The following is an 18,823-nucleotide window of genomic DNA, read 5'->3' as shown; positions in this document are numbered from 1 at the left end:
GTGCATCCAGTTTTTGCCGTAACCCTCTCAACTTTCTTGCACATGCTATGTGGATGAAATGATGATACCATGCCAACTTTCAACCTTTTCAGAGTTCATTTGAAATGTTTTTCAATTTCAGGGTCTCATAGCTCAAAATAATCAGTAAATGCATGAAAAATAACAAATGAAGTCAGAAAGGGTTGAAAATTGATGATGTGGCTTCTAATGGTGCATTTTGAACACTGAAGATAAACCTGTAATATTATTGAAACTAAGATTATATAAAATTGATGCAACTAAAATTATCAAAGTATTTTCTGTTCAAAATCATTAAAAGCAAAAAGAATTTTCATAAAGAACTTTTTTGTTACAAACTTTAATAGCAAAAAGAATTATCATAAAATAAAATAAATAAGTAATTAGAAAAAAATATAAACTTTAATAAAATATATAAGTAGAAACAAAATAAAATAAAATAAAATAAACTTTAATAACATAAATAAAATTTATGAAACTAAAATTATCAAAGTATTTTCTGTTCAAAACAATATAAGCTACCTCTAGTATTATTGAAACTAAAATTATATAAAATTGATGCAACTAAAATTATCAAAGTATTTTCTGTTCAAAATCATTAAAAGCAAAAAGAATTTTCATAAAGAACTTTTTTTGTTAGAAACTTTAATAGCAAAAAGAATTATCATAAAGTAAAATAAATAAGTAATTAGAAACAAAATAAAATAAAATAAATAAGTTTTTTGTTGTAAGTAGAAACAAAACAAAATAAATAAAGCAAAAAAGAAAACAAAAAACAGGGAAAAATAAAAAATATGCCACCTACTAGGCCACCACGGCCTGAATACGACTAGAAACCCATCCATGGGCCAGGATTCAGGCCCGCAGAAGGCCCAGTAGGCCCATCAGGCATAGCAGTCACAATTAGGCCCGTAAGCCTGCAATGGAGAGGAGCTCGAGAGGGGTGCGGCAGTGGGGCTTATAAACCACTGCGCGCCCCTCCCAACTAGCGAGGTGGGACTAAACATTTGGGCACGGGCAGCACGAGGCCTTTGGTCCCGGTTTGTGCCACCAACCGGGACTAAAGGGGGGCATTGGTACTGGTTCGTAGCGCCAACCGGGACCAATGCCCTCCTTTAGTCCCGGTTGGTGCCACCAACCGGGACCAAAGGCCTCTGCTTCCCGCCCTTTGGGCTGGTGAAAAGAGACATTTGGTCTCGGTTGGTGGCACAAACCGGGACTAACGAGGGGCATTGGTCCCGGTTGGTGCCATGAACCGGGACCAATTCTCTGCCTATATAAGCATCACTTGTGAAAAATTTCTTTCAGTTCGTCTTCCCCGCCCGACGCCCCAGCGCTGCTCCTCGTCGCCGTCGCCGTCGTCGCCTCTGCCCCGCGACCGAGCCCCTGCCCGCGGACCACCCCCGCGCGCCGGTGCCCTCGCTGCCCCTGCCTCCGACGCCGTCGCCGCGCCGTTCCTGCCTCCGACGCCGTCGCCGTGCCGCCCCTGCCCTCGACCACGTCGTCGTCGCACCGGTCCCTGCCCCGTGCCCGAGCCCCTGCCCGCGGCCCACCCCCGCGCACCGGCGCCCTCGCCGCCCCCGCTGTCGCCGTCGCCAGCCGCCCCCGCTGTGAGCCGCCGCGCCGCCCTGCTCTGTTATTTTTTAATTTTTATTATATTAATTTTGTGTTCATATATATATAATGTATAGATGAATGTATGTGGCTATATGCATAGATGTAGATGTTCATAATGTATTGATTTTTTTGTTCAGAGCATGTTTTTGTTCATATATGTATTTTTTTGTTCATATGTGAATTAATGTTTTTGTTGCATATATGTAAATTTTTTTCAATGTATATATGTATGTGGTAGCTATATATGCATGATGAGGGGGGTGGGGGTCGATATACCCCCTCCTCGATAACTTTGACATGAGGGGGTGGTGAAAACTACTTTATTTTACTATAGAAGTAGTTTATTTTTAGTAAGTACTACTTTATTTTATTTATAGTAAGTGCTTAGTAGTTGAACTAGTTGATTTAATAAAACTACTTTATTTTATTATAGAAGTAATTTATTTTTAGCAAAAAATTAATAGAACTAGTATATTTTTTTAGTTCAAGCAATTATTCCCGCATCGACGTCGACGATGCCTATCCCGCATCCTCGTCGTCGACTCGGCGGAGGAGGCCGGCTTGATCAGAGGGGCCATGTCCGGGACTGGACTCCGCCGGGCTGGTATTGGGAGGTGCTACCTTCCGGGGGCGTAGGTTTGTGAGGAGCCAGCCCGTCGTTGACCCGATCCTTGTTTGGTGGCGGTCGCGTGGGCCAGTGATGGTGCCGATGCTTCCGGACACCGCGGAGGTGGTACGTCACCGTGTCAGCGAGGAGGACGAGCACGTCCGTCGTTACATGGTTGCGTTGGAGGGCAGGTTCGACAATACCTGGCAGGTTCTTCAGGGATCTCACTGGAGCTATGATCCTGTGATGGTTCCTTCTCTTTGGGTGTCCACCGCCCGCGCCGATACCCGTCGGGCGCTACGGTTCTAGCTGTACTAGCGATGCTATATGTATGATAGTATTCAAGGTGTATTAGTGATAATATTCGACGATGTATGGACGCAAGAGATGATGTAGTTTTGCTTATAATTGAATGCATCCTAATTTGAATACTACTTTATTTTGCGATTTGATTTTTCTTATTGAATGCTCAAATTGGAAAACTACTCCTACTTTAAATGCTAAAATTGGAGAGCACTATGCAAGGCGTATGCATATGATTAGTTGATAGCTTATAGGGTTTTTGTTTTCGCAGAAATCTAGGAGCTAGCCCCCCTCCATCATCCCCGTCGTCGTCCCCGTCACCGACCCCCTCCGACCTCGAGGTGAGACCAGCCAAATCCTTTTTTAGAAAGATAATTAAACGATATTTGGGGTTGACTTTAAGTCTGTCGAGTCTCCACCATATATGAGAGGACGAAGAATCCCGACTGTTGTCGTGGGGGTAGCTTCTCCTTCGTTCCAGTGTGCTAGACAATTTGGTGTAATGCACTCGGGAACAAAAGGAGGAGCTACCATCACCGACGGTCGCAAATGTCAGAGATGAATCAGTGAGGGAGAGTTCCACCATATATATGAGAGGACGAAGAATCCCGACTGTTGTCGTGGGGGTCGCTTCTCCTTCGTTCCCGTGTGCTAGACATTTTGGTGTAATGCACTCGGGGACGAATGGAGGAGCGACCATCACCAACGGTCGAATGTATACACCACGTGAGCTGAGAGTTTTCAAGAAAAGACTCGACAGACCGATAGTCAACCCGTGATGAATAATAATGATCTAACTTAGGTCTTTTAGTACATATATTTAATTGTAGACGTTTAATATTTGAATTATGAACGTAGGAAATGTCGTACTCGGACGACGAAAGTCTCCCGGGGGAGTGCGACTGGTGTCACGATGACCGAGGTCTGTGCGACAGGCCTCACCTGGACGAAGATCGACGCTTCAACATTATGCTGGAGGAGACCTTCGATGTTGAAACGGTACGCGACGACGGCAAGTGTTATTTTTTCGTAATTAAGCAGGACTTCAAATATTTCAACATGTACTTTTCATCTTTTACAGTTCGACTAGCTTATCCCATGCCATGCAAGACGCTATGTCTTGGAGAGGATGGGTTTTGAAGACCATGAAAGTTTCGAAACAAAGAAAATTCACCTAAGGACCCATCATGATGTGGATTTTGAAGTAAATCTGTATAATTCTGAGAGTGTAACCCATTTTGGTTGCAAAAATTGGGAAGCATTTTGTAAGATCTATGGTTTTGATGAGGGTATGCTTGTCACCATGGATTTTGGTGATCCTGACATCGACCAAGACAATATGGACATTTGGGTCCTTGTTGATACGCCTCCAGTTCTACCGCTATGTGAGTTTCTCAAACATATTTAATTATTAACTAATTTATATTGTTCATTTCAAAATAGTTGACAGCTTATTTCCATTGACAGCTTATTTTGATTGTTCAAAGAATGTGCAGAAGATGGTAGACAGAACCTACTACACCGATGGCTCTGAGTTAACTTATAAGGAGAAAAATCATTTGGTCGGATTTTATACTGATCTTGAGAATTAAAATATCTATTGTAAAACTCCTCAACATTATGGTCAATACGTGCCACTAGTGCACGTGCTGAACTACGGTAACTACTATGGAGATACCCTGGTAAGATTTTCTACTATTACGACATTCGTGCATCTTTTGCACACTTCTAAAACTAGTACATCATTGCTAACTATGAAGTTATTACTATGTTTTTCAACAGAGAATCCCGACGGATTGTGTGCCTCATTTGATGTATGAGTATGGTAGCCTTCATGTTTTGAACATACAACCAGGTCATCCTACGAATCTCAACTGTCCATACCGGATTTCTAAAAGAAGTGGAGACATGCTAATCAGAGAATGGAAAAAATGTATGGACAGTCGTAAGGAGGTTCTTGGAAGCAAAAAGAAGCGCCGTGCAAGAATTGGAGACAGGATGATCTCCATTCTCCATAATGGAGAGTCGGGGTCTATATTGTTTTATGCTATTTTATCTTAAATAGGGTATTTAGGTCCTGCCTAATACTGATGATCATGTGCTAAGAACAATTAAGTAGGGTTGGTTCGATGACTATCAAGATGATGATCATATGACTTGTTATTAATAACGAGTAGAAGTTGTATGATGATGATTAGTAGGACTTGTTATTATGATGATGCATGATGCAAGCATGAAGAGTTATTATATATCTGTGGGTGAAATGAACATGGATTGGATTGAAGTGAAGGCAACATGCATGTGGTGCATGTCGAAAGTAGTATAATCCAAACTTGATCAAGTTAGGATTAGTATTACTTTTGACATGCATCACATGTTGCCTCACTTCAATCTAAGTCATGTTTAGGCATAGCAGTAGCAGTAGCATCGGAGATAAGAGAGGACACATCTCTCTATTAGCTACCTATAACAACCTAAATTAACCCCCAAAATTCCTAAACCACCTCCTTTTGAAAAAACAGCCCCTGAAATGCTGACGCGTGGAAGCTTATTGGTCCCGGTTGGTGCTACCAACAGGGACCAAAGGCCCTCCTACCTGGGCTCGCCGGAGCGGTCACGTGGAGGCCCATCTGTCCCGGTTCGTATAAGAACCGGGACTAAAGGCCTAGGGCATTAGTAATGACACTTTAGTCCTGGTTCCCCAACCGGGACAGATGGGCCTTATGAACCGGGACAAATGACCTTTTTCTACTAGTGCCTCCCATCAGCAAGGAGCGAGATCCACTCCGCCTCCATGGCCCTAAGACCACCGGAGACGGGACGGACCGGCGCCGGCAGGAGGCAGAGTACCCTAACCTTTTGGAGGCGGCAGCTGGCTAGGTAAGAGGCCAAGACGTGACCTCTCATCGTGGAAAGATTGGCTGGATATATGGCGACTGTCGATACGGTCAAGGTACATTCGTAAAAAAGTACTTGCTTGAGATATCATTTCATGCCACATAAATGAGATATTAATCGAGCAATTGCTGGTCAAACCCTGTTTGCTAATGTTATAAAATATGTCCTATACTTATAAGATAGTGAGTATAACTAAATCAATTTATATATTTAACAACTACGTCCTCAGACAACCCATACCCCTTTTTTCGAAAAAGCAGGTTAAACCATGCATGTAATGCACATAACACTATGTTACTGCATAGTTATATCAAGAAAAATATTGATATCTAAAACTTTATTTAAAAAATACAATATGAAAATGGAAATAAGCGCTACCGAGTACGGAGATAGGATGATCAACAAATACAACTTCTAGCTAAGTATTCGCATCTGCTAGTAAATGATGACTCATACATTTGACTTGCGTTATTTCATAGGCAACCAAGCAGTTCCTCTTTTCTGTATGGACTAGCTGTAGACTTTCTTTTACCAGAGATCAATTTGCTAATTTGAGACGACTATGTAGAATAGGAAGACATTAGCGTGGCATATCAAGTCTTGGTACCCCTTGTTTAGTTCATATAGTGTCATGCTTCGTTGTTTAGCTAGGCAACTAACACGCAAGTTGGTCCCAATTGTACGTATATGTACTAGTGGTTCTAAATAAAGTAGGAAGACTTCATACAAGATAAGAAGTCTTGATACTCGAACCCAATTTTTCAAGCTCAGGAATTGCATCACTTACAGTACTACAATTGTCTTATTCACTATGCGTGCAATATGTTAATTAGACACTCCTCTCATGAAAAGAACCTAAATATAAACTTTCTGTGCATGGTCATCGCCATGGCTTACCCATTCATCCATTGGTTGAGAGACATCCAAGTCTAAACCACTCTCTCTTAGAAAATTTCATTTTATTGCAAAGTAGGTGAACACCAAGTCTAGGATAAACCGGCGGATTACAGCAAATCATTGTTGGGGAATGTTGCATGGAAAACAAAAAAAATTCTATGCACACACAAGATCTATCCATGGAGATGCGTAGCTACGAGAGGGGAGAGTGTGTCTACGTAGCTTCGTAGACTGTTAAACGGAAGCGTTTATCAACGCGGTTGATGTACTCGTACACCTTCACGATCCTTCCGATCAAGTACCGAACGCATGACACCTCCGCGTTCAGCACACGTTCAGCTCGGTGACATCCTCGCCTTCTCGATCCAGCAAGAGAGGCGAAATAGTAGATGAGTTCCGGCAGCACGACGGCGTGGTGATGATGTTGGTGAAACTATCTGCAGGGCTTCGCCAAGCACAACGGACATGGACGGAGGAGGAACTAGAACTAGAGGGAGACGGGGCAACACACATGGCTTGGGGATCGTGGTGTGTGTTGCGCCTCTCCCTCCTCTCATATATATAGGTGGGGGAGGAGGGGAGGCAGCCTAGAGCACCCCCAAGGGGGCCGGCGGCCGCCCTGGGTTCCTGCCCTGGCCGCCCCTGCCTTATTTGCTCTGGGGGGAAGGAAAGGGGGGTGTAACACCCCGGATGTAACTTCCCGTATTTGTAACTCCAACTCTTGCCATTTTCGGCTATGTGCTATGAGATTCCCTTCGTGGTTGGGTTTTTGTCTTCATTTTGCATTTTGTTCATGTCATGCATTTCATTTCATGTCATCATGTGCATCGCATTTGCATACGTGTTCGTCTCATGCATCCGAGCATTTTTCCCGTTGTCCGTTTTGCAATCCGGCACTCCTACGTCCTCCGGCGTCCTCTTTTGTCTCTTTTTCGTGTGCGTGTGTTAAACGTTCTCGGAATGGACCGAGATTTGTGAAGCGGCCTTGGTACACCACCGGTAGACCGCCTATCAAGTTTCGTGCCATTTGGAGGTCGTTTGACAGCTTATTTCCATTGACAGCTTATTTTGATTGTTCAAAGAATGTGCAGAAGATGGTAGACAGAACCTACTACACCGATGGCTCTGAGTTAACTTATAAGGAGAAAAATCATTTGGTCGGATTTTGTACTGATCTTGAGAATTACAATATCTATTGTAAAACTCCTCAACATTATGGTCAATACGTGCCACTAGTGCACGTGTTGAACTACGGTAACTATTATGGAGATACCCTGGTAAGATTTTCTACTATTACGACATTCGTGCATCTTTTGCATACTTCTAAAACTAGTACATCATTGCTAACTATGAAGTTATTACTATGTTTTTTCAACAGAGAATCCCGACGGATTGTGTGCCTCATTTGATGTATGAGTATGGTAGCCTTCATGTTTTGAACATACAACCAGGTCATCCTACGAATCTCAACTGTCCATACCGGATTCCTAAAAGAAGTGGAGACATGCTAATCAGAGAATGGAAAAAATGTATGGACAGTCGTAAGGAGGTTCTTGGAAGCAAAAAGAAGCGCCGTGCAAGAATTGGAGACAGGATGATCTCCATTCTCCATAATGGAGAGTCGGGGTCTATATTGTTTTATGCTATTTTATCTTAAATAGGGTATTTAGGTCCTGCCTAATACTGATGATCATGTGCTAAGAACAATTAAGTAGGGTTGGTTCGATGACTATGAGGATGATGATCATATGACTTGTTATTAATAACGAGTAGAAGTTGTATGATGATGATTAGTAGGACTTGTTATTATGATGATGCATGATGCAAGCATGAAGAGTTATTATATATCTGTGGGTGAAATGAACATGGATTGGATTGAAGTGAAGGCAACATGCATGTGGTGCATGTCGAAAGTAGTATAATCCAAACTTGATCAAGTTAGGATTAGTATTACTTTCGACATGCATCACATGTTGCCTCACATCAATCTAAGTCATGTTTAGGCATAGCAGTAGCAGTAGCATCGGAGATAAGAGAGGACACATCTCTCTATTAGCTACCTATAACAACCTAAATTAACCCCCAAAATTCCTAAATCACCTCCTTTCAAAAAAAAAACAGCCCCTGAAATGCTGACGCGTGGAAGCTTATTGGTCCCGGTTGGTGCTACCAACCGGGACCAAAGGCCCGCCTGCCTGGGCTCGCCGGAGCGGTCACGTGGAGGCCCATCTGTCCCGGTTCGTATAAGAACCGGGACTAAAGGCCTAGGGCATTACTAACGACACTTTAGTCCTGGTTCCCCAACCGGGACAGATGGGCCTTATGAACGGGGACAAATGGCCTTTTTCTACTAGTGCCTCCCATCGGCAAGGAGCGAGATCCACTCCGCCTCCATGGCCCTAAGACTACCGGAGACGGGACGGACCGGCGCCGGCGCCGGCAGGAGGCAGAATGCCCTAACCTTTTGGAGGCGGCAGCTGGCTAGGTAAGAGGCCAAGACGTGACCTCACATCGTGGAAAGATTGGCTGGATATATGGCGACTGTCGATACGGTCAAGGTAGTTACATTCGTAAAAAAGTACTTGCTTGAGTTATCATTTCATGCCACATAAATGAGATATTAATCGAGCAATTGCTGGTCAAACCCTGTTTGCTAATGTTATACAATATGTCCTATACTTATAAGATACTGAGTATAACTAAATCAATTTATATATTTAACAACTACGTCCTCAGACAACCCATACCCCTTTTTTTCGAAAAAGCAGGTTAAACCATGCATGTAATGCACATAACACTATGTTACTGCATAGTTATATCAAGAAAAATATTGATATCTAAATCTTTATTTAAAATACAATATGAAAATGGAAATAAGCGCTACCGAGTACGGAGATAGGATGATCAACAAATACAACTTCTAGCTAAGTATTCACATCTGCTAGTAAATGATGACTCATACATTTGACTTGCGTTATTTCATAGGCAACCAAGCAGTTCCTCTTTTCTGTACGGACTAGCTGTAGACTTTCTTTTACCAGAGATCAATTTGCTAATTTGAGACGACTATGTAGAATAGGAAGACATTAGCGTGGCATATCAAGTCTTGGTACCCCTTGTTTAGTTCATATAGTGTCATGCTTCGTTGTTTAGCTAGGCAACTAACACGCAAGTTGGTCCCAATTGTACGTATATGTACTAGTGGTTCTAAATAAAGTAGGAAGACTTCATACAAGATAAGAAGTCTTGATACTCGAACCCAATTTTTCAAGCTCAGGAATTGCATCACTTACAGTACTACAATTGTCTTATTCACTATGCGTGCAATATGTTAATTAGACACTCCTCTCATGAAAAGAACCTAAATATAAACTTTCTGTGCATGGTCATCGCTATGGCTTACCCATTCATCCATTGGTTGAGAGACATCCAAGTCTAAACCACTCTCTCTTAGAAAATTTCATTTTATTGCAAAGTAGGTGAACACCAAGTCTAGGATAAACCGGCGGATTACAGCAAATCATTGTTGGGGAATGTTGCATGGAAAACAAAAAAATTTCTATCCACACACAAGATCTATCCATGGAGATGCGTAGCTACGAGAGGGGAGAGTGTGTCTACGTAGCTTCGTAGACTGTTAAACGGAAGCGTTGATAAACGCGGTTGATGTAGTCGTACACCTTCACGATCCTTCCGATCAAGTACCGAACGCATGACACCTCCGCGTTCAGCACACGTTCAGCTCGATGACATCCTCGCTTTCTCGATCCAGCAAGAGAGGCGAAATAGTAGATGAGTTCCGGCAGCACGACGGCGTGGTGATGATGTTGGTGAAACTATCTGCAGGGCTTCGCCAAGCACAATGGACATGGACGGAGGAGGAACTAGAACTAGAGGGAGACGGGGCAACACACACAGCTTGGGGATCGTGGTGTGTGTTGCCCCTCTCCCTCCTCTCATATATATAGGTGGGGGAGGAGGGGAGGCAGCATAGAGCGCCCCCAAGGGGGCCGGCGGCCGCCCAGGGTTCCTGCCCTGGCCGCCCCTGCCTTATTTGCTCTGGGGGGAAGGAAAGGGGGGTGTAACACCCCGGATGTAACTTTCCGTATTTGTAACTCCAACTCTTGCCATTTTCGGCTATGTGCTATGAGATTCCCTTCGTGGTTGGGTTTTTGTCTTCATTTTGCATTTTGTTCATGTCATGTATTTCATTTCATGTCATCATGTGCATCGCATTTGCATACGTGTTCGTCTCATGCATCCGAGCATTTTTCCCGTTGTCCGTTTTGCAATCCGGCACTCCTACGTCCTCCGGCGTCCTCTTTTGTCTCTTTTCCGTGTGCGTGTGTTAAACGTTCTCGGAATGGACCGAGATTTGTCAAGCGGCCTTGGTACACCACCGGTAGACCGCCTGTCAAGTTTCGTGCCATTTGGAGGTCGTTTTATACTCCAACGGTTAACCGCGTAACCGCAAAGGCCTCTTTTGTGTGCAGCCCAACACCCCTCCAGAACAGCCCAATAACCCATCACAACTAGCTCCATGCTCTTGGTCGTTCGATCACGATCGTGGACGAAAACCGCACCTCATTTGGACTCTCCTAACTCCCCCTAGCTATAAATATGTGCACCCCCGTCCAAATCCGGATCCCGAAACCCTAAAATCCTCCCTCCGCGCCGCCGGACACGTCCGGGCGCCACCGGACACGTCCAGCGCGCCGCCCACCGTGCCGGCCCGCGGAGCCCATCGCGGGCCCGCCGAGCCCGTCCAACGCCGACCTCGCCACCACGCCCGCGCGCCGCCGCCGCCGAGCGCCGCACGCCACCTCCGCCGCCGCCGGGTCGCCGCCCCTCCGCCGCCCCTCCGCCGCCTCCGCACCGCCGGCCCCACGCCCCTCCGCCGCCGGCCTCCGGCGAGCTCTCGGCCGGCCCGATCTAGATCTAAAACCGGAGGTTGACTTCCCCCCTCGATTTCCTCTAAGTCCCGAAATTTTCACATTATGGTCCCCTGTTCATCGCATCATAATTTCTCATCTGTAGCTCCGTTTTGTGCATATGATATATGAAAATGTTCATCATGAGATGCTCTTTATTTTTTTCCATTGTGTTATGGTCATTTGAGTCCAGCTTGATACCCAAATCATCATTGCAATAGTGCTATATGATGTTAACTGCTGTCTGTTAACAGAACTTGATGATTTGTCATTTTTATTACATTTTGTGTGTGTATCCTATGAGCATGATGTCTACATGAGTTTTGTTCATATCCATGTTATCTTTACATTGGTGCAATACTTGTATTTTTATATGCCCTGTAGTGAGTGCATCAAGCTTGCAAAGAGGGCTACATAATGTTGCTGATTTCAGGGACTGTTCTGCAGTTATTTTTATGCCATGTAAACTTGTTGCTACAGTGAGATCCATGCATATTTGGAGGTAGTTCAGTAAGAGTGTTTTGTAGATATAGTCTGCCTCTATCCATTCATGTCTCTGTTTGCATATTTGGGCAGGTGAAGATGGAGTTGGTTCCATGTTGGAACATGGATATTTTGGGATATCACATATTACCCCTTATTTATTTAATGCATCTATATACTTGGTAAAGGGTGGAAGGCTCGGCCTTATGCCTGGTGTTTTGTTCCACTCTTGCCGCCCTAGTTTCCGTCATACCGGTGTTATGTTCCTTGCTTTTGCGTCCCTTACACGGTTGGGTGATTTATGGGACCCCCTTGAGAGTTCGTCTTGAATAAAACTCCTCCAGCAAGGCCCAACCTTGGTTTTACATTTGCCTACCACCTATACCTTTTCCCTTGGGTTTTCGCGAGCCCGAGGGTCATCTTTATTTAGCCCCCCCCCCCCCTGGGCCAGTGCTCCTCTGAGTGTTGGTCCAAACTAGAGCCCCTTGCAGCGCCACCTCAGGGAAACTTGAGGGTTGGTTTTAGTTGTACGGACTGCTCATCCGGTGTGCCCTGAGAACGAGATATGTGCAGCTCCTATCGGGATTTGTCGGCACATTCGGGCGGCTTTGCTGGTCTTGTTTTAACTTGTCGAAATGTCTTGTAACCGGGATTCCGAGACTGATCGGGTCTTTCCAGGAGAAGGAATATCCTTCGTTGACCGTGAGAGCTTATGATGGGCTAAGTTGGGACACCCCTGCAGGGTATAAACTTTCGAAAGCCATGCCCGCGGTTATGTGGCAGATGGGAATTTGTTAATGTCCGGTTGTAGAGAACTTGACACATGACTTAATTAAAATGCATCAACCGCGTGTGTAGCCGTGATGGTCTCTTTTCGGTGGAGTCCGGGAAGAGAACACGGTCTTGTGTTATGCTTGAATGTAAGTAGCTTCAGGATCACTTCTTAGTCACTTCTAGTTTCACAACCGTGTGTTGCTTCTCTTCTCGCTCTCATTTGCGTATGTTAGCCACCATATATGCTTAGTGCTTGCTGCGGCTCCACCTCATTACTCCATCCTACCTATAAGCTTAAATAGTCTTGATCTCGCGGGTGTGAGATTGCTGAGTCTCCGTGACTCACAGGTTCTACCAAAACAGTTGCAGGTGCCGACGATGCCAGTGCAGGTGACGCAACCGAGCTCAAGTGGGAGTTCGATGAGGAACTTGGTCGTTACTATGTTTCCTTTCCTGATGATCAGTAGTGGTGCCCAGTTGGGACGATCGGGGATCTAGCATTTGGGGTTTATCTTCTTTTCATTTGTATTTGTCCGTAGTCGGACTATGTGTGCACTCTGGATGATGTATGTTTAATTTATGTATTGTGTGAAGTGGCGATTGTAAGCCAACTCTTTATCCCATTCTTGTTCATTACATGGGATTGTGTGAAGATGACCCTTCTTGCGACAAAACCTACAATGCGGTTATGCCTCTAAGTCGTGCCTCGACACGTGGGAGATATAGCCGCATCGTGGGTGTTACAGGGGGGGAGGCAAGGGGAGGCCGATTCCCCTCCTTCCTTTTCTCCCCAAGGCCTGCGGCCAGAGCTGGGGTGCGCCAACCCTTATGGGCTGGTGTGCTCCCCTCGTTTGGCCCATATGGCCCAATAACCTCCCGGGGCCTCCTAGAACTCCTTCCAGTGATCCGATGAATACCCAGTACATTCCGAAACCTTCCCGGTGACCAAAATAACATCGTTCTATGTATCGATCTTTACCTCCGAACCATTTCGAAGCTCCCCGTCATGTCCGTGATCTCATCCGGGACTCCGAAACATTCGATCACTATTTCGCATAACTCATATAATATTATATCGCCAACGAACGTTAAACGTGCGGACTCTACAGGTTCAAGAATGATGTAGACATGAACGAGACGCCTCTCCAGTCAATAACCAATAGCGGGACCTGGATGCCCACATTGGTTCCTACATATTCTATGAAGATATTTATCGGTTGAACCTTTATGACAACATACGTAGTTTCCTTTGTCTGTCGGTATGTTACTTGCCCGAGATTCGATCATCGGTATCTCCATACCTAGTTCAATCTCGTTACCGGCAAGTATCTTTACTCGTTCCGTAATACATCATCTCGTAACTAACTCCTTAGTCACTTTGCTTGCAAGCTTCTTGTGATGTTGTATTACCGAGAGGGCCCAAAGATACCTCTCCGTCATATGGAGTGACAAATCCCAATCTCAATTCACGCAAACTCAACAGACACCTTCGGAGATACTTGTAGAGCATCTTTATGATATCCCAATTACGTTGTAACGTTTGATAATACACAAGGTATTCCTCCGGTATCCGGGAGTTGCATGATCTCATGGTCGAAGGAATATGTATTTGACATTAAGAAAGCAGTTGCAATAAACTGAACTATCATGTGCTAAGCTAATGGATGGGTCTTGTCCATCACATCATTCTCCTAATGATGTGATCCCGTCAGCAAGTGACAACTTATGTCTATGGTTAGGAAACCTTAACATTTTTTTATCAACGAGTTAGTCTAGTAGAGGCTCATTAGGGACACGGTATTTGTTTATGTATACACACATGTATTTAAGTTTCTGGTCAATATAATTCTAGCATGAATAATAAATATTTATCATGAATAAGGAAATATAATAATTACCACTTTATTATTGCCTCTAGGGCATATTTCCATCAATCATGACCCGAACTTTTATTGTAGATAACTCATATATGATTTTTTTGTCACATCATCATCTTTATTCTACATGCCATATTTTTTGAACGATAATGCCACCATTTTTGGGGATGTTCTAAAGGCAAATAGAGTGGTTAGGATCCCATGGACTGGATGGCCAGCATAGGTTTAAGATGTTCGAAAAGATCCGGTGTGGAAGGACGATGGCGCTTATCTTTGAATTAATATTAGGTAGCATGCATGAACCTTAATTAATTGGGCGCTACACCTACACGGCAGGCAACATAGATCCAGAGACCTGGCCAACAAAACATTTATACCTAACACAAACTAGCAGCATCGCACCTCAAATCTTAATTCTTGCCCAGCCGGAAGAATACAGGCATACAACCTTTCGCTACCTAGAAAGAGCTCATGAAAGGAAGAATAAATCAGCCATCAAGAGAAGGGGAGGGTCCATCACGCAAGCATGCCGTTTGGAAGGTCGACGAACCGGCGCTTGACACCGTCGTGCATGTTGAGTTTGTGTGGATGTTATGCACGGATTAGGTAGGATATGGTTAATGCTGAAGTCAGACATGTTGTATTCTTGGGCTCCTACATAATGAGAGAGCACCACACGTTGTAAACCATGACAATTAGATAGTGACATGCACGCAGGGAAGATGTTGCCATGTGCTGGCATCCAGTCGATCGGTGTTGTGCTATTACTGGGAGGAGGCATGTAGTCTATCTACTAAGAAACAAGCAATCATATCACAATGACAAACCGATATTTTTTAATGAGGTTCAATGAACTGGCCTACTCTCCGGAGCATGACTACGGGTGCTTGCATCCGCAACTCCTTTGACTCTTCTATGTCCATCTTAGCTGGCCTGATTCGCGCAACGCCTTCAAGCATTCTTATTATATCAACAACAACAAAAAACAAATCTTGCACTCTTGTCTATCATAATTTGAAGATTCTAGTGTCATAGAACCTTTTTACTCAAACACAATATTTGTTGGCATCAATGCCTTTTGTACGGCTGATCCGTGAAAAATATCAATCTGCAATGCTAGCACTTTATACACAAGCACAACCTGATGGTATTACTAGCAATGCTAGCTCTTGTATTGGCTGAACTAGCAATGCTAGCTTTGCTTTTCAGCCAAAGACCCTCCCGATGGATGCTTAATTAGCATACCAATGGAACTTTTCTACCGCCGAATCAATTTGCTTTTCAGCCAAAGACCCTCCGATGGATGCTTAATTAGCACACCAATGGAGCGCTTATACTTTACTAGTAAGCGTGCATGTGCAAATGCACGTCTCGACTAATATTACAAATATATGTGAGAATTAATATACACAGAAAGATATTTTGGGTGCACTTAAATATATTAAAAATCAAGAAAATATTTTAATGTAGCATCATATGCAACCAAAAAATATTATTATGTCAATATTTCCTAGTACAGCTAATCAATTCTCGTACATCATCTGGAAAGTGGTATGCAGCTTCATTGTCGATGTAGCTGAATTGGTGCAGCAAAAATCCCTTCCTTAGCTGGTCACCATCCTGAATGAGAATACTAGGTCATTATCTTGGAGTTTTTGCATAGTAGAATGTCAAATCATGAAACAATGAATGAATACTGACCCAGCAAATGGGATGATTTAGTTCTTTCCCGTTCCGTGAGTGAATAAAACTAAAAGCATAATAACCAGACAAGTTCTAGTAGATAAATTTAGTGTTATTATCTTGAGCGTTGCAAAAAATAAATGAGATGCATTAATGAGTTTCAAAGACACAAACCTATCTGTGCTTTTTGGAACAAGAGCTGGTAATTGACGATGCCAGAAAAAATATCATCGTTCCGTCCGGGATGCGCTACTTTGGGTGCTTTGTTTAGGTAATGAGATCCTCTAGAGTTCCAAACTTCCAATGCATATCTAAGGTCCTTAAGCTTGACTGAGGCAACAAATATGCCAAGGGAGTCCAGTATAAAGAGAATTTTTGGCATGTTGGTGGATGATGAACAATATAAAGTGATCAAGGCCAGCATACGGAAGTATGATCTGCAAACAATATGTAATAGAAAAAACAAAACAAAAAAGAATCATGACAATACATATAATAGATAAGGAACCAATATTACCAATATGCATGATGAAATGTTATAAAGTCCGTCGCAAGCCAACTATGAAGAAGTTTTGCCAGGGACTGAATATCAGGCATTGTGCGTAGCTTTGGATCCCGTGCACATTTGGACACCATTGACTGGGTAAACATTAGACTTGGAAACAAGGCAAAATAACTGTTTGAGGAAATCATGTATCTGCAGCAGTGGAAAGGAACCTTCAGAATACTCCGTGTGATTGCAATAGTAACTTAACCAATGTATGAGGAAATCATGTATCTGCAACAGTGAACAAGGACCTTCAGAATACTCAAAAAGAGATTTTCCAATAACTGAATCTACAACCTAGACAAGTACAGTACGTAAGAAGCAGCAGTCATGCAAATATGCTCAATTCAGGAACATCAGCATTAGCAAGGCACATATAACCAGTACAATAAAATGCAAGCGAGCAACCACAAAACTGCCAATGAGAAGAGGGAGCACTGCTCTCAGTGCACAAACCTTATGAAAGCTTTGAGCTTTCATGTTTTTGTAAGTAGATCTTCACCAACTGCAACAACTATGGTACTGAAATTGTCATCAGCTAGCACCATGTCAGAATCCTCTTTGGGAACCTGAGAAAAACATTTTTTTAGGTAATGCCCCAAAATATAAGCTGAATAACAACATAGTTTTGCAGACATCACTCTTTTCTTAGAACCTCTCAGTCATGTTTTACAATCTAAACAGAAAAATAATGTTGTTTTGCTGATCTAGTTCAAACAGTATTATCTGGTTAGAATTAACGCACTAACAGATGAGGGACAAGGGTTGGCAATCAATACAGTTCATAGTTTTTGTACGAAAACCAATTCATAGTCTTCTAAACTATACAGTATGCTTCATAATATTTAAGGTCTTCGATTTAGAATTGGCTCACCCGATTTTGGCCGGATCAACAATTTCTCGAGCCCTCCCATTCAAATATTTTAATTCACTTTGTTCCCTAATTTTGAAACTCTTTCATTCAATTGAGGTATTCAATTTTGACTTGGCCAATGATTTTTTTAATTAATTAGTAGAAACCGGCCTAAAAAAATATCAATCCGGCGCACCCTCCCACCACCTAGAAAAAAGAAGCATCACCATGTGATACTGTAGCACCAATATAGTAAATGCAGCCACCGAGCAGAAATTTCTCAACATAAATGTAGGTTGGTAAGTGGACACATAATCACAAATTTCTTTAACTTTGACCAAGTTCGGAGAAAAAAATCAACATCCAGAATATTGAATAAAAAAGTATGGAAATTCATTTCATGATGAATCTAATCATATCAAATTGATATTGGATTTTGATATATTTCCCTATAAATTTGATCAAACTTAAAAGGTTTGTTTTTTCAAAGAATAATACACCTTATACTTTAAAATAGAGTGAGTAATTTTTTTAAGAAACCCAACAACACCAGCGCGCGGCGCAGCAAAACGCGTCTAACCCTTCTAGTGAAAGATGAATCCTCAACCACGAGTCAATCCTTTCCCAAATCTTGAGATGTCGGACGGTGTACGATGCCATGATTAGGCGAGGCCGAGCACTCCCATGGATTTTCCCCGTGGAAGGGCCTAAAATCAGCTATTTGTCGCTTCAACACAACCTAAAGTGACATGTAGGTATGTAGTATGTACAAAGTCGAGCTATTGAAATCAGAAAACGATAGCTACGCGTCATTTTTCATGTGATATCAGTATCATGGTACCCTCAGTTTTGAATAGTAGTGCTGTTGGAAACCTTATTTAGCATCAGTGTGGTTCATTAATCTGGTGTTTGTAAAATCAAAATATTTGCAATTTAGAACAAAATGTAACTTTCTTTTACCGGATTTGCATCACACGTCTAACCAATGTTGGAAATCCTTTGAGATTGTTGACATTTTCTCATGTGTGTCATCTATAAATAAAATTCAAACCTTTTAATTTTTTAATATATTTTACTATTGACATTGTATAGAGGTTACGTCATTTAATTCGGATAGGAGGGAGCACATACTTATCATTAATTTTTCAATATAGACAGGCACGGTAACGCGTGCTTCTATGATCTAGTGCTCCTATAGAATGGAGCTGAGATTACCTCCTAGAGTAGCAACTGCTGGGTATCCCTCCAATTGCTCGAAACACAAGCTCAGAGCTGTAGCTCACTTTCAATTTTCCCTGCCCAGAATATAACATCAGAAAAAATATATCAACAGTA

This window comes from Triticum aestivum, chromosome 2D (assembly GCF_018294505.1).
Source record: "Triticum aestivum cultivar Chinese Spring chromosome 2D, IWGSC CS RefSeq v2.1, whole genome shotgun sequence".
Classification (NCBI taxonomy): Eukaryota; Viridiplantae; Streptophyta; class Magnoliopsida; order Poales; family Poaceae; genus Triticum; species Triticum aestivum.
The sequence above is the reverse complement of the archived record's forward strand: the minus strand, read 5'-3'. Positions refer to the sequence as shown.